The following is a 12,011-nucleotide window of genomic DNA, read 5'->3' on the forward strand; positions in this document are numbered from 1 at the left end:
GTTGAAGGTGAAGCCCCTTCCTTCCTTCTGTTCCTGGGCTGGTCTCAGGGCTCTCCAGGCAGGAGCTCAAGTTGCTAGCAGCTCCACTCACTGCTCACAGCTCCAACTCAGCAGGACACACCTCTGCTGCTCCACAATTGGTCCTTGTGCATGAATCCCAAAAAGTTAGTTTGCAGGTGCAGCAGGTAATCAGGAAGGCGAATGGAATGTTGGCCTTCATTGCGAGAGGGATGGAGTACAAAAGCAGGGAGGTCCTGCTGCAACTGTATAGGGTATTGATAAGGCCGCACCTGGAGTACTGCGTGCAGTTTTGGTCACCTTACTTAAGGAAGGATATACTGGCTTTGGAGGGGGTACAGAGACGATTCACGAGGCTGATTCCAGAGATGAGGGGGTTACCTTATGATGATAGATTGAATAGACTGGGTCTTTACTCGTTGGAGTTCAGAAGGATGAGGGGTGATCTTTCAGAAACATTTAAAATAATGAAAGGGATAGACAAGATAGAGGCAGAGAGGTTGTTTCCACTGGTCGAGGAGACTAGAACTAGGGGGCACAGCCTCAAAATACGGGGGAGCCAATTTAAAACCGAGTTGAGAAGGAATTTCTTCTCCCAGAGGGTTGTGAATCTGTGGAATTCTCTGCCCAAGGAAGCAGTTGAGGCTAGCTCATTGAATGTATTCAAATCACAGATAGATAGATTTTTAACCAATAAGGGAATTAAGGGTTATGGGGAGCGGGCGGGTAAGTGGAGCTGAGTCCACGGCCAGATCAGCCATGATCTTGTTGAATGGCGGAGCAGGCTCGAGGGGCTAGATGGCCTACTCCTGTTCCTAATTCTTATGTTCTTATGTTCTCACCAAATAAAACAGCCCTAACCGATAAAAGAGCTGAGACATAACATCAAAGCAAAGAAAAGAGCAGACAGAAGTATAGATCCAGGGGACTGGGAGAGATATAAACATAGAAATATAGAAACATCGAGCCTGCACCACCATTCAATAAGATCATGGCTGATCATTCCCTCAGTACCCCTTTCCCACTTTCTCTCCATAACCCTTGATCCCTTTAGCCGTAAGGGCCATATCTAACTCCCTCTTGAATATATCCAATGAACTGGCATCAACAACTCTCTGCGGCAGGGAATTCCACAGGTTAACAACTCTCTGAGTGAAGAGGTTTCTCCTCATCTCAGTCCTAAATGGCTTAATCCTTATCCTTAGACTATGTCCCCTGGTTCTGGACTTCCCCAACATCGGGAACATTGTTCCTGCATCTAACCTGTCCAGTCCCGTCAGAATTTTATATGTTTCTATGAGATCCCCTCTCATCCTTCTAATCTCTAGTGAATACAGGCCCAGTCGATCCAGTCTCTCCTCATATGTCAGTCCTGCCATCCGGAATCAGTCTGGTGAACCTTCGCTGCACTCCCTCAATAGTAAGAACGTCCTTCCTCAGATTAGGAGACCAAAACTGAACACAATATTCCAGGTGAGGCCTCATCAAGGCCCTATACAACTGCAGTAAGACCTCCCTGCTCCTATACTCAAATCCTCTCGCTATGACGGCCAACATACCATTTGCCTTCTTCACTGCCTGCTGTACCTGCATGCCAACTTTCAATGACTGATGTACCATGACACCCAGGTCTCGTTGCACCTCCCCTTTTCCTAATCTGCCGCCATTCAGATAATATTCAGCCTTCGTGTTTTTGCCACCAAAGTGGATAACCTCACATTTATCCACATTATACTGCATCTGCCATGCATTTGCCCACTCACCTAACCTGTCCAAGTCACCCTGCAGCCTTTAAGCATCCTCCTCACAGCTCACACTGACACCCAGTTTAGTGTCATCTGCAAACTGAGAGATATTACACTCAATTCCCTCATCCAAATCATTATTGTATATTGTAAATAGCTGGAGTCCCAGCACTGAGTCCTGTGGCACCCCACTAGTCACTGCCTCCCATTCTGAAAAGGAATGTAAAATGATCACCAATGCATACATGATTTCTCGGGCCACTTCCTTAAGTCCTCTGGGATGCAAACTATCAGGCCCCAGGGATTTATCGGCCTTCAATCCCATCAATTTCCCTAACACAATTTTCCACCTAATAAGGATTTCCTTCAGTTCCTCCTTCTCACTAGATCCTCGGTCCCCTAGTATTTCCAGAGGGTTATTTATGTCTTCCTTCGTGATGACAGAACCAAAGTATTTGTTTAACTGGTCCGCCATTTCTTTGTTCCCCATTATAAATTCACCTGAATCTGACTGCAAGGGACCTACATTTGTCTTCACTAACCTTATTCTCTTCACATATCTATAGAAGCTTTTGCAGTCAATTTTTAGGTTCCCAGCAAGCTTCCTCTCATACTCTATTTTCCCCCTCCTAATTAAACCCTTTGTCCTCCTCTGCTGAATTATAAAATTCTCGCAGTCCTCAGGTTTGCTGCTTTTTCTGGCCAATTTATATGCCTCTTCCTTGGATTTAACACTTCTTTAATTTCCCTTGTTAACCACGGTTGAGCCACCTTCCCCGTTTTATTTTTACTCCAGACAGGGATGTACAATTGTTGAAGTTCATCCATGTGATCTTTAAATGTTTGCCATTGCCTATCCACTGTCAACCCTTTAAGTATCACTCGCCAGTATATTCTCGCCAATTCACGCCTCATACCATCAAAGTTACCTTTCCTTAAGTTCAGGACCCTAGTCTCTGAATTAACTGTGTCACTCTCCATCTTAATAAAGAATTCTACCATATTATGGTCACTCTTCCCCAAGGGGTCTCGCACAACAAGATTGCTAATTAGTCCTTTCTCATTACACATCACCCAGTCTAGGATGGCCAGCTCTCTGGTTGGTTCCTCGACATATTGGTCTCGAAAACCATCCCTAATACACTCCAGGAAATCCTCCTCCACTGTATTGCTACCAGTTTGGTTAGCCCAATCAATATATAGATTAAAGTTCCCCATTATAACTGCTGTACCTTTATTGCACACATCCCTTATTTCTTGTTTGATGCTGTCCCCAACCTTACTACTACTGTTTGGTGGTCTGTACACAACTCCCACTAGCGTTTTCTGCCCTTTGGTATTCCGCAGCTCCACCCATACCGATTCCACATCATCCAGGCTAATGTCCTTCCTTACTATTGCATTAATTTCCTCTTTAACCAACAATGCCACCCCACCTCCTTTTCCTTTCTGTCTAACCTTCCTAAATGTTGAATAGCTTTGGATGTTGAGTTCCCAGCCTTGGTCACCCTGGAGCCATGTCTCCGTGATGCCAATTACATCATATCCGTTAACTGCTATCTGCGCAGTTAATTCGTCCACCTTATTCCGAATACTCCTCGCATTGAAGCACAGAGCCTTCAGGCTTGTCTTTCGAACACACTTTGCCCCTTTAGAATTTTGCTGTAATGTGGCCCTTTTTGCTTTTTGCCTTAGGTTTCTCTGCCCTCCACTTTTACTTTTCTTCTTTCTATCTCTTGCTTCTGCCCCCATTCTACTTCCCTCTGTCTCCCTGCATAGGTTCCCATCCCCCTGCCATATTAGTTTAACCCCTCCCCAACAGCACGAGCAAACATTCCCCCTCGGACATTTCTTCTGGTCCTGCCCAGGTGCAGACCGTCCGGTTTGTACTGGTCCCACCTCCCCCAGAACCGGTTCCAATGTCCCAGGAATTTGAATCCCTCCCTTGTGCACCACTCCTCAAGCCACGTATTCATCTGAGCTATCCTGCGATTCCTACTCTGACTAGCATGTGGCACTGGTAGCAATCCTGAGATTATTACCTTTGAGGTCCTACTTTTTAATTTAGCTCATAGCTCCTTAAATCCGTCTTGTAGGACCTCATCCCGTTTTTTTACCTATATCTTTGCTACCGATATGCACCACGACAACTGGCTGTTCACCCTCCCTCTTCAAAATGTCCTGCACCCACTCCGAGACATCCTTGACCCTTGCACCAGGGAGGCAACATACCATCCTGGAATCTCGGTTGCGGCCACAGAAACGTCTGTCTATCCCACTTACAATAGAATCCCCTACCACTATAGCTCCCCCACCCTTTTTCCTGCCCTCCTATGCAGCAGAGCCACCCACAGTGCCATGAACTTGGCTGCTGTTGCCCTCCCCGTATCTGTTTTGCAGGGGGATGACCACAGGGGACCTCTGCACTACCTTCCTTGCACTGCTCTTCCTGCTGGGCACCCATTTACTATCTGGCTGTGTACCCTTTACCTGTGGTGTGACCAACTCACTAAACATGCTATTCACGACATCCTCAGCATCGCGGATGCTCCAGAGTAAATCCACCCACAGCTCCGGTGCCGCAATGCGGTCTGTCAGGTGCTGCAGGTGGATGTAGTCGTCAGGGACACGGGAAGTGCCCCTGACTTCCCACATAGTGCAGGAGGAGCATAACACGTGCCCGAGCTCTCCTGCCGTGACTTAACCCTTAGATTAACTTAGTTTGGCAACAACAATGCTAAAAGATTACTTACTGATAAAGAAAAGAAAAATAAAAACTACTCACCAATCACCAGCCAATCACGTACCCCCTTGGCTCTGAGGTCACCCTTCTATTTCATTCGACTTCTTTTTTGCCTTCTCTCCCTGCTGCAGCTGCACCAGTCGGCCTCTTGTAGGTCTCCCTGACACCCGCTCCCCCTCCTCTCCGACGGTGAGCTCCCACCGACTGATGGGCCTCTTGTAGGTCTCCCCAACACCCGCTCCCCCTCCTCTCCGATGACGATCTCCCACCGACTGATGGGCCTCTTGTAGGTCTCCCTGACACCCGCTCCCCCTCCTCTCCGACGGTGAACTCCCACCGACTGATGGGCCTCTTGTAGGTCTCCCCGACACCCGCTCCCCCTCCTCTCCGACGGTGAACTCCCACCAACTGATGGGCCTCTTGTAGGTCTCCGCGACACCCGCTCCCCCTCCTCTCCGACGGTGAACTCCCACCAACTGATGGGCCTCTTGTAGGTCTCCCTGACACCCGCTCCCCCTCCTCTCCGATGACGATCTCCCACCGACTGATGGGCCTCTTGTAGGTCTCCCCGACACCCGCTCCCCCTCCTCTCCGACGACGATCTCCCACCGACTGATGGGCCTCTTGTAGGCCTCCCTGGACACCCGCTCCCCCTCCTCTCCGATGACGATCTCCCACCGACTGATGGGCCTCTTGTAGGCCTCCCTGGACACCCGCTGTGGACAGCAGCACCGACTCACTCGATCTCCCAGCTGTCCTGGTCCACAGTTCCATTTCATCCTTCGCCTCATCCGGCACTTTAACAAATAACTTTTCTCCTTCCTTTCAGGTGTCAAGGATGGTAAACTTCAACAACTCTTGGACACCTACGCCCTTCCGGAACCTTCTTCCCTCTGATCCCACCCCTTCTTCCAATCTCAGCCCTTGCCGTGTTTTCACCATCCCCTCTCACTTTCCCCTCTCTGAGCCCGAACGATCAGGTGTAACCTGGTCAGTCTTTAATAGCTTCCAGAAGTGAAGATACAAAGGAGAAGTTCAGCTTATATACCGGGTCCAGCACGGGTGTACCTATGACACTCGGACCTCCGATGGTAGCGCCCTCTGGTGGTGGGCAGACCTTATGTACATACAGTACATCATTCACCCCCCCAGTTCTTGGCACAAGTCCATATTACAAGTGGAGATGGTCCGGAGCCCTTCGCTCCCTCGTTGACCGTCTCAGTACAATCCCAGTGCTTTCCGAGTCTCTCAAGACTTGGGGCTGGGCGTTGACCACAGTGGGTTCTTCTGATGGCTGGACGTGAGTTGGTTGTCTAAGCTCGCAGTGTCTTCTTCCAACTGTTCCGGTTCGTCATTATGTCTTAGCTTGACTTGATCAATGTGTTTCCTGCACATCTGCCCATTCTTGAGCTTAACCATATACACCCGGTTACCCTCCTTATCCGTGACATTGACCAGGAGCCACTTGGGCCCTTGACCATGGTTAAGTACATACTCTGGGTCATTTACAGATACGTCGCGTGACACTGCAGCGTGGTCGTGATACCACTGTTGGCGTTGACGTCGGGTTTCAACATGATCGTTAAGATTAGGATGGACGAGAGAGAGCCTGGTTTTGAGACCTCTCTTCATCAATAGTTCTGCAGGCAGGAACCTGATGAGTGTGTGTGGCCTTGTCCTGTAACTGAGCAATATGCGTGACAGGCGTGTCTGCAAGGAACCGTGAGTTACGTGTTTCAGGCTCTGCTTGATGGTTTGAACTACCCGCTCCGCTTGACCATTGGACGCGGGTTTGAACGGGGCTGACCTCACGAGTTTTATGCCATTGCGTTTCATGAACTCTTGAAACTCCAGGCTCGTGAAACACGGGCCGTTGTCGCTGACAATGATGTCTGGCAGACCATGTGTGGCAAACATGGCACTCAGGTTCTCAATGGTGGCAGTGGAAGTGCTGGATGATATGATCACACATTCCATCCATTTGGAGTATGCATCCACCACCACAAAAAACATTTTACTGAGGAAGGGGCCCACAAAGTCGATGTGGATTCTAGACCACGGTTTGGATGGCCATGACCACAGACTGAGCGGAGCTTCCTTTGGGGCATTGCTTAACTGCATGCAGGTGCTGCACTGATGCACGCGTGACTCTAAGTCCGAGTCAATGCCAAACATGGGACCTGGCGATGGTCTTCATCATGACAATACCGGGATGCGTACTATGTAACTCCCGTACAAATCTCGCCCTGTCTTTCTTGGGCATTACAACACAATTACCCCACAGTAAACAGTCGGGCTGGATGGAAAGCTCATCTTTGCGACGGCTGTACGGCTTGGTTTCATCACCCATTTCCTTGGGGATGGTCGACCAGTCCCCATTAAGAACACAACGTTTTACAACCGATAGGGTCAGATCCTGCTTGGTCCAGGTCTTAACTTGTTGAGCAGTGACAGGCGACCCTTCTCTCTCAAAGGCATCCATGACCATGAGTCGCTCTGCGGGCATTGGCATTTCCACCTCTGGTGTGGGGAATGGTAACCGGCTCAATGCATCAGTGCAGTTGTGGGTGCCTGGTCTATGGCGAATGGCATAATCATAGGCAGATAATGTCAGCACCCACCTCTGGATGGAGGACAATGCGTTGGTATTGATACCTTTGTGTTCAGAGAACAACGATATAAGCGGCTTGCGATCGGTTTCCAGCTCGAAGCGAAACCCAAACAGGTACTGGTGCATTATTTTTACACCAAAAACACATGCTAAACAAAACATAGAAAATAGGTGCAGGAGTAGGCCATTCAGCCCTTCGAGCCTGCACCACCATTCAATAAAATCATGGCTGATCATTCCCTCAGTACCCCTTCCTGCTTTCTCTCCATACCCCTTGATCCCTTTAGCCGTAAGGGCCATATCTAACTCCCTCTTGAATATATCCAATGAACTGGCATCAACAACTCTCTGCGGCAGGAAATTTCACAGGTTAACTACTCTCTGAGTGAAGAAGTTTCTCCTCATCTCGTTCCTAAATGGCTTACCTTATCCTTAGACTGTGACCCCTGGTTCTGGACTTCCCCAACATCGGGAACATTCTTCCTGCATCTAACCTATCCAGTCCCATCAGAATTTTATATGTTTCTATGAGATCCCCTCTCATTCTTCTAAACTCCAGTGAATACATGCCCAGTCGATCCAGTCTCTCCTCATATGTCAGTCCCGCCATCCCGGGAATCAGTCTGGTGAACCTTCGCTGCACTCCCTCAAGAATGTCCTTCCTCAGATTAGGAGACCAAAACTGAACACAGTATTCCAGGTGAGGCCTCACTAAGGCCCTGTACAACTGCAGTAAGACCTCCCTGCTCCTATACTCAAATCCCCTATCTATGAAGGCCAACATGCCATTTACTTTCTTCACTGCCTGCTGTACCTGCAAGCCAATTTTCAATGACTGATGTCCCATGACACCCAGGTCTCGTTGCACCTCCCCTTTTACTAATCTGCCGCCATTCAGATAATATTCTGCCTTCGTGTTTTTGCCACCAACTTGGATAACCTCACAATTATTCACATTATACTGCATCTGCCATGCATCCTGCAGCCTCTTAGCATCCTCCTCACAGCTCACACCACCACCCAGCTTAGTGTCATCTGCAAACTTGGAGATATTACATTCAATTCCTTCGTCTAAATCAGCAATATACATTGTAAATAGCTGGGGTCCCAGCACTGAAACTTGCGGTACCCCACGAGTCACTGCCTGCCATTCTGAAGGGGGAGAGGGAGGAAATCAAAAACTGGCGGCCCATCTCGCTGCTCAATGTTAACGACAAGATCCTGTCAAAGGTCATCGCCAACAGGGTCAAGTCTGCTCTGGAGCTGGTGATCCACCCGGACCAGACCTGAGCTGTCACCGGCAGGAAGATCTCTGATAGCCTCTCGCTACTCAGGGATACGATCGCCTACGTGTGGGACAGGAGGGTGGACACCTGTTTAATCAGCTTGGACCAGGAGAAGGCCTTTGACAGGATATCGCACACGTACCTGCTCTCCAAGATGGGCTTTGGGGAGGGTATCCACAATTGGATCCAACTGCCCTACACAGACATCAGTAGCACAGTTCTAATCAACGGGTGGGAAACTGAAAGCTTTCCGATCAGGTCTGGAGTCAGGCAAGCCTGTCCCCTCTCCTCTGTCTTGTTTGTGTGCTGTATCGAGCCCCTTACCGGGTCCATCAGGAAGGATGCGGGCATTAGAGGGGTGATGATCCCAGGCAGCGGAGGTGCTCAGGTCAAGACCTCCCTGTACATGGACGACATCGCCATCTTTTGCTCTGATCCGCAGTCGGTCTGCGGATTGCTCACAATCTGTGACCAGTTTGAACTGGCCTCGGGGGCAAAGGTTAATCACAGCAAAAGCGAGGCCATGTTCTTTGGGAGCTGGGCCGACCGATCCTTTATTCCCTTCACCGTTAAGCCAGATTTCCTGAAGGTGTTGGGAATATGGTTCGGAGTGGACGGGGCGTGCGCCAAAAACTGGGAAGAGCGTATCACCAAAGTGAAACAATAACTGGGATGGTGGAAGCTGCACTCCCTCTCCATCGCAGGAAAGAACCTGGTCATCAGGAGTGAGGTGCTCTCGGTGTTGTACGTGGCACAGGTCTGGCCTATCTCACGCTCCTGTGCTGCGGCAGTCACCCGGGCCGTCTTCCACTTTGTCTGGAGATCCAAAATAGACCGTGTCCGCAGACACACGATGTACAAATCTCTGGACAGTGGAGGAAAGGATGTTCCGAACGTGGCCCTCATCCTGATGGCCACCTTTGTGTGCGGCTGCATCAAGCTGTGCACAGACTCCCGGTACACAAACACCAAGTGTCACTACGTGCTGAGGTTCTACCTGTCCCCGGTGTTGCGAAGGATGGGTCTGGCCACGCTGCTGCGAAACGCCCCCACAAGTTGGACCATGTCTGTCCACCTGTCCTTCGTGGGAAAGTTTTTCAAGAAAAACACCTTTGACCACAAGGCCATAAAGCAGTGGTCAGCACGCAAGGTCCTGGACACCCTACAGAAGAAGGAGATGATGGATCCTGTCGGGTGGTTCCCCGAGCAGACTGTCGAACTCGTTTGGAAGAATGTCTCATCGCCAGAGCTTTCACACAAGCACCAAGATGTGGCTTGGTTGGTGGTGAGGAGGGCCCTACCCGTCAGATCCTTCATACACAGCCGGGGTTTCAGAGACACGGCACTCTGCCCCAGAGTTGGCTGTGGTGCAGACGAGACTGTCATCCATCTCCTTCGGGATTGCCCCTTTGCAAGGCAGGTCTGGATGGAGATGCAGTGGTTGCTGTCGAGGTTCATCCCAAGCAGCTCCGTAACACAGGACTCTGTGCTCTATGGGCTGTTCCCAGGGACACACACCGAGACAGACATCATCTGCTGCTGGAGGGCCATTAACTCAGTGAAAGACGCACTTTGGTCTTCCCGAAACTTGCTGGTCTTCCAGAGCAAGGAGATGTCCACGTCTGCGTGTTGCAGACTGGCACAATCCAAGATCCAGGAGTACGTGCTGAGGGACACACTAACAATTGGTGCAGTCGCCGCAAAGGCACGGTGGGGAAGGGCCACAGTTTAAAGTCCTTCCACCACGGTAAACCCAGGGGCTGGAATCAATATAAAACTCCCCTCGGGCTGTACTTGTAAACTTGTTGTATACATAGAGCACCATGATCTGAAAACACCTGTGTAGTGTCATGTATAATGAAAGTTCTGCACTGTTTAGTAACTTGTAAAGAAATATAAATGTATTCTCATCCGTTCTGTGTGCTGCTTTCATCTGCACAGTGCTACCTGTAACATGATTGGTCATCGGTATTGAAATGTATCCCGAAATGTAATGTAAACCTGTCCTTACCTGCTCCATGTAATACCCTTATTTGCTCAGTACTACATGTAACGTGATTTACGGATTGTACTAAACTGTACCTTGAAATGAAATGTACGCTAGTGCATTGTATGGAATTGCTGTCAGCGTCCAATCGAATTGTACGGAATTGCTGACCACAAGGTATTTTACAATGTATTGTGAATATTTTTATATGAATAAAGTATATTTGTGAAACAATAAACAAGCTCCCAGGATGAGGCTAGCCCATTGCACTTGGGGTGTGCTGGAGCCTGCGATGTCCCCAAATGTGGGATACTCGACTGTAACATTTGTGGTAGTGTGGGACTGTGTCTGCACTCTCCCCTGGCTTTACAATTCAAAGTTAGATTTCAGCAAAGTGCCTCTCTTCTACACTTTCTTTATCCTCTGCTCTCGCTCCCTATTTTGTCTTTATCTGTGACAATAGAAACTGCTTTCTTCACACGCACGTCACCAACAGTTACTTTATCTGCACCAAGAGTTGTCGTGCATTTGCAAGACATTTTTCCCGCCCTTAATGGCTCCAGAGTAATTACTCATCGACACACTTCCTTACTTTCAAGGTCAATATGCAACCCAAGGCTGCAACTTCTGCCTCACTGCAATATTTGCTCAAACACTCTCTCAATACATCCTGCAAAGTTTTGCTACAAATCAGCTCACACAGTGAGACTTCCCAAGGGATTTCCCAGGACTGTGACATTCACCTCCTGTGCTGGAACCATTTCACCAGTTTCCCGTAGCTCATCTCACTCCACCTTCTTTGCTTTAAGTGGAGTTTCACGTTTTTGCACAGCCCCTATTGGTGGGCCTGCTTTCAGCTGCCTCGGCCCTAAACACTGGAATTCCCTCCCCAAACCTCGCCTCCTTTAACACGCTCCTCGAAACCTCGCTCTTTGACCAAACTTTAGGTCACATGTCCTAATATCTCCTTATGTGGCTCGTGTCAAATTTTGTTTGATAACATTCCTGTGAAGTGCCTTGGAATGTTTTACTACGTTAAAGGCGCTATATAAATTATAAATTGATAAGTAAATAAGGATTAACTTTTTCCAGTGTCACAAGGGTCATTAACCAGGGGACAGAGATTGGAGAAAATTTGCCAAAGAACCAGAGGCAACAGAAGGATGTTCCCCCGCCGGCCTGAAGCGACTTCAGGTAAAACAACATTCGGCAGCAAATTGTTGTGAGCTGTCTGAAAACATGGTGGAAGCACATTGAATAGTAATGTTGAAAAGTTAATTTGGATAATACTTGAAGGATAAATAATGTCAGGGCTTTGGGGAAAGAAGAGAGGAGTGGGATGAATTGGATAGCCCTTTGAAAGGGCCGTCAGAGATAGGATGGGACGAATGGCCTCGTCTTGTGCTGTGTCGTATAAGATTGAAAATGTTGTGGAAAAAGAAAGAGGTGCATTTATATAGCGCCTTTGACAACCGCAAAGCAGTTTACAGCCATCAAAGTACTTACACACCAGCGAGTTCACACTGGGGAGAGACCGTTCACCTGCTCTGAGTGTGGGAAGGGATTCACTCAGTCATCCAACCTGCTGAGACACCAGCGAGTTCACAAGTGACTGCAGGGT

At 48.9% G+C, this 12,011-nt stretch overlaps 1 non-coding gene across 1 annotated transcript; it reads left to right on the forward strand.

The window, feature by feature from the left end:
* Positions 1-10,590: 10,590 nt before the first annotated feature.
* Positions 10,591-10,753, forward strand: LOC139278569 (U1 spliceosomal RNA). The gene has a single exon (XR_011596306.1). It is a non-coding gene; the product is annotated as a U1 spliceosomal RNA (small nuclear RNA).
* The last annotated feature ends 1,258 nt before the right edge of the window (positions 10,754-12,011 follow it).

The sequence above is a fragment of the Pristiophorus japonicus genome, chromosome 1 (assembly GCF_044704955.1).
Source record: "Pristiophorus japonicus isolate sPriJap1 chromosome 1, sPriJap1.hap1, whole genome shotgun sequence".
In the NCBI taxonomy this organism is placed as follows: domain Eukaryota; kingdom Metazoa; phylum Chordata; class Chondrichthyes; family Pristiophoridae; genus Pristiophorus; species Pristiophorus japonicus.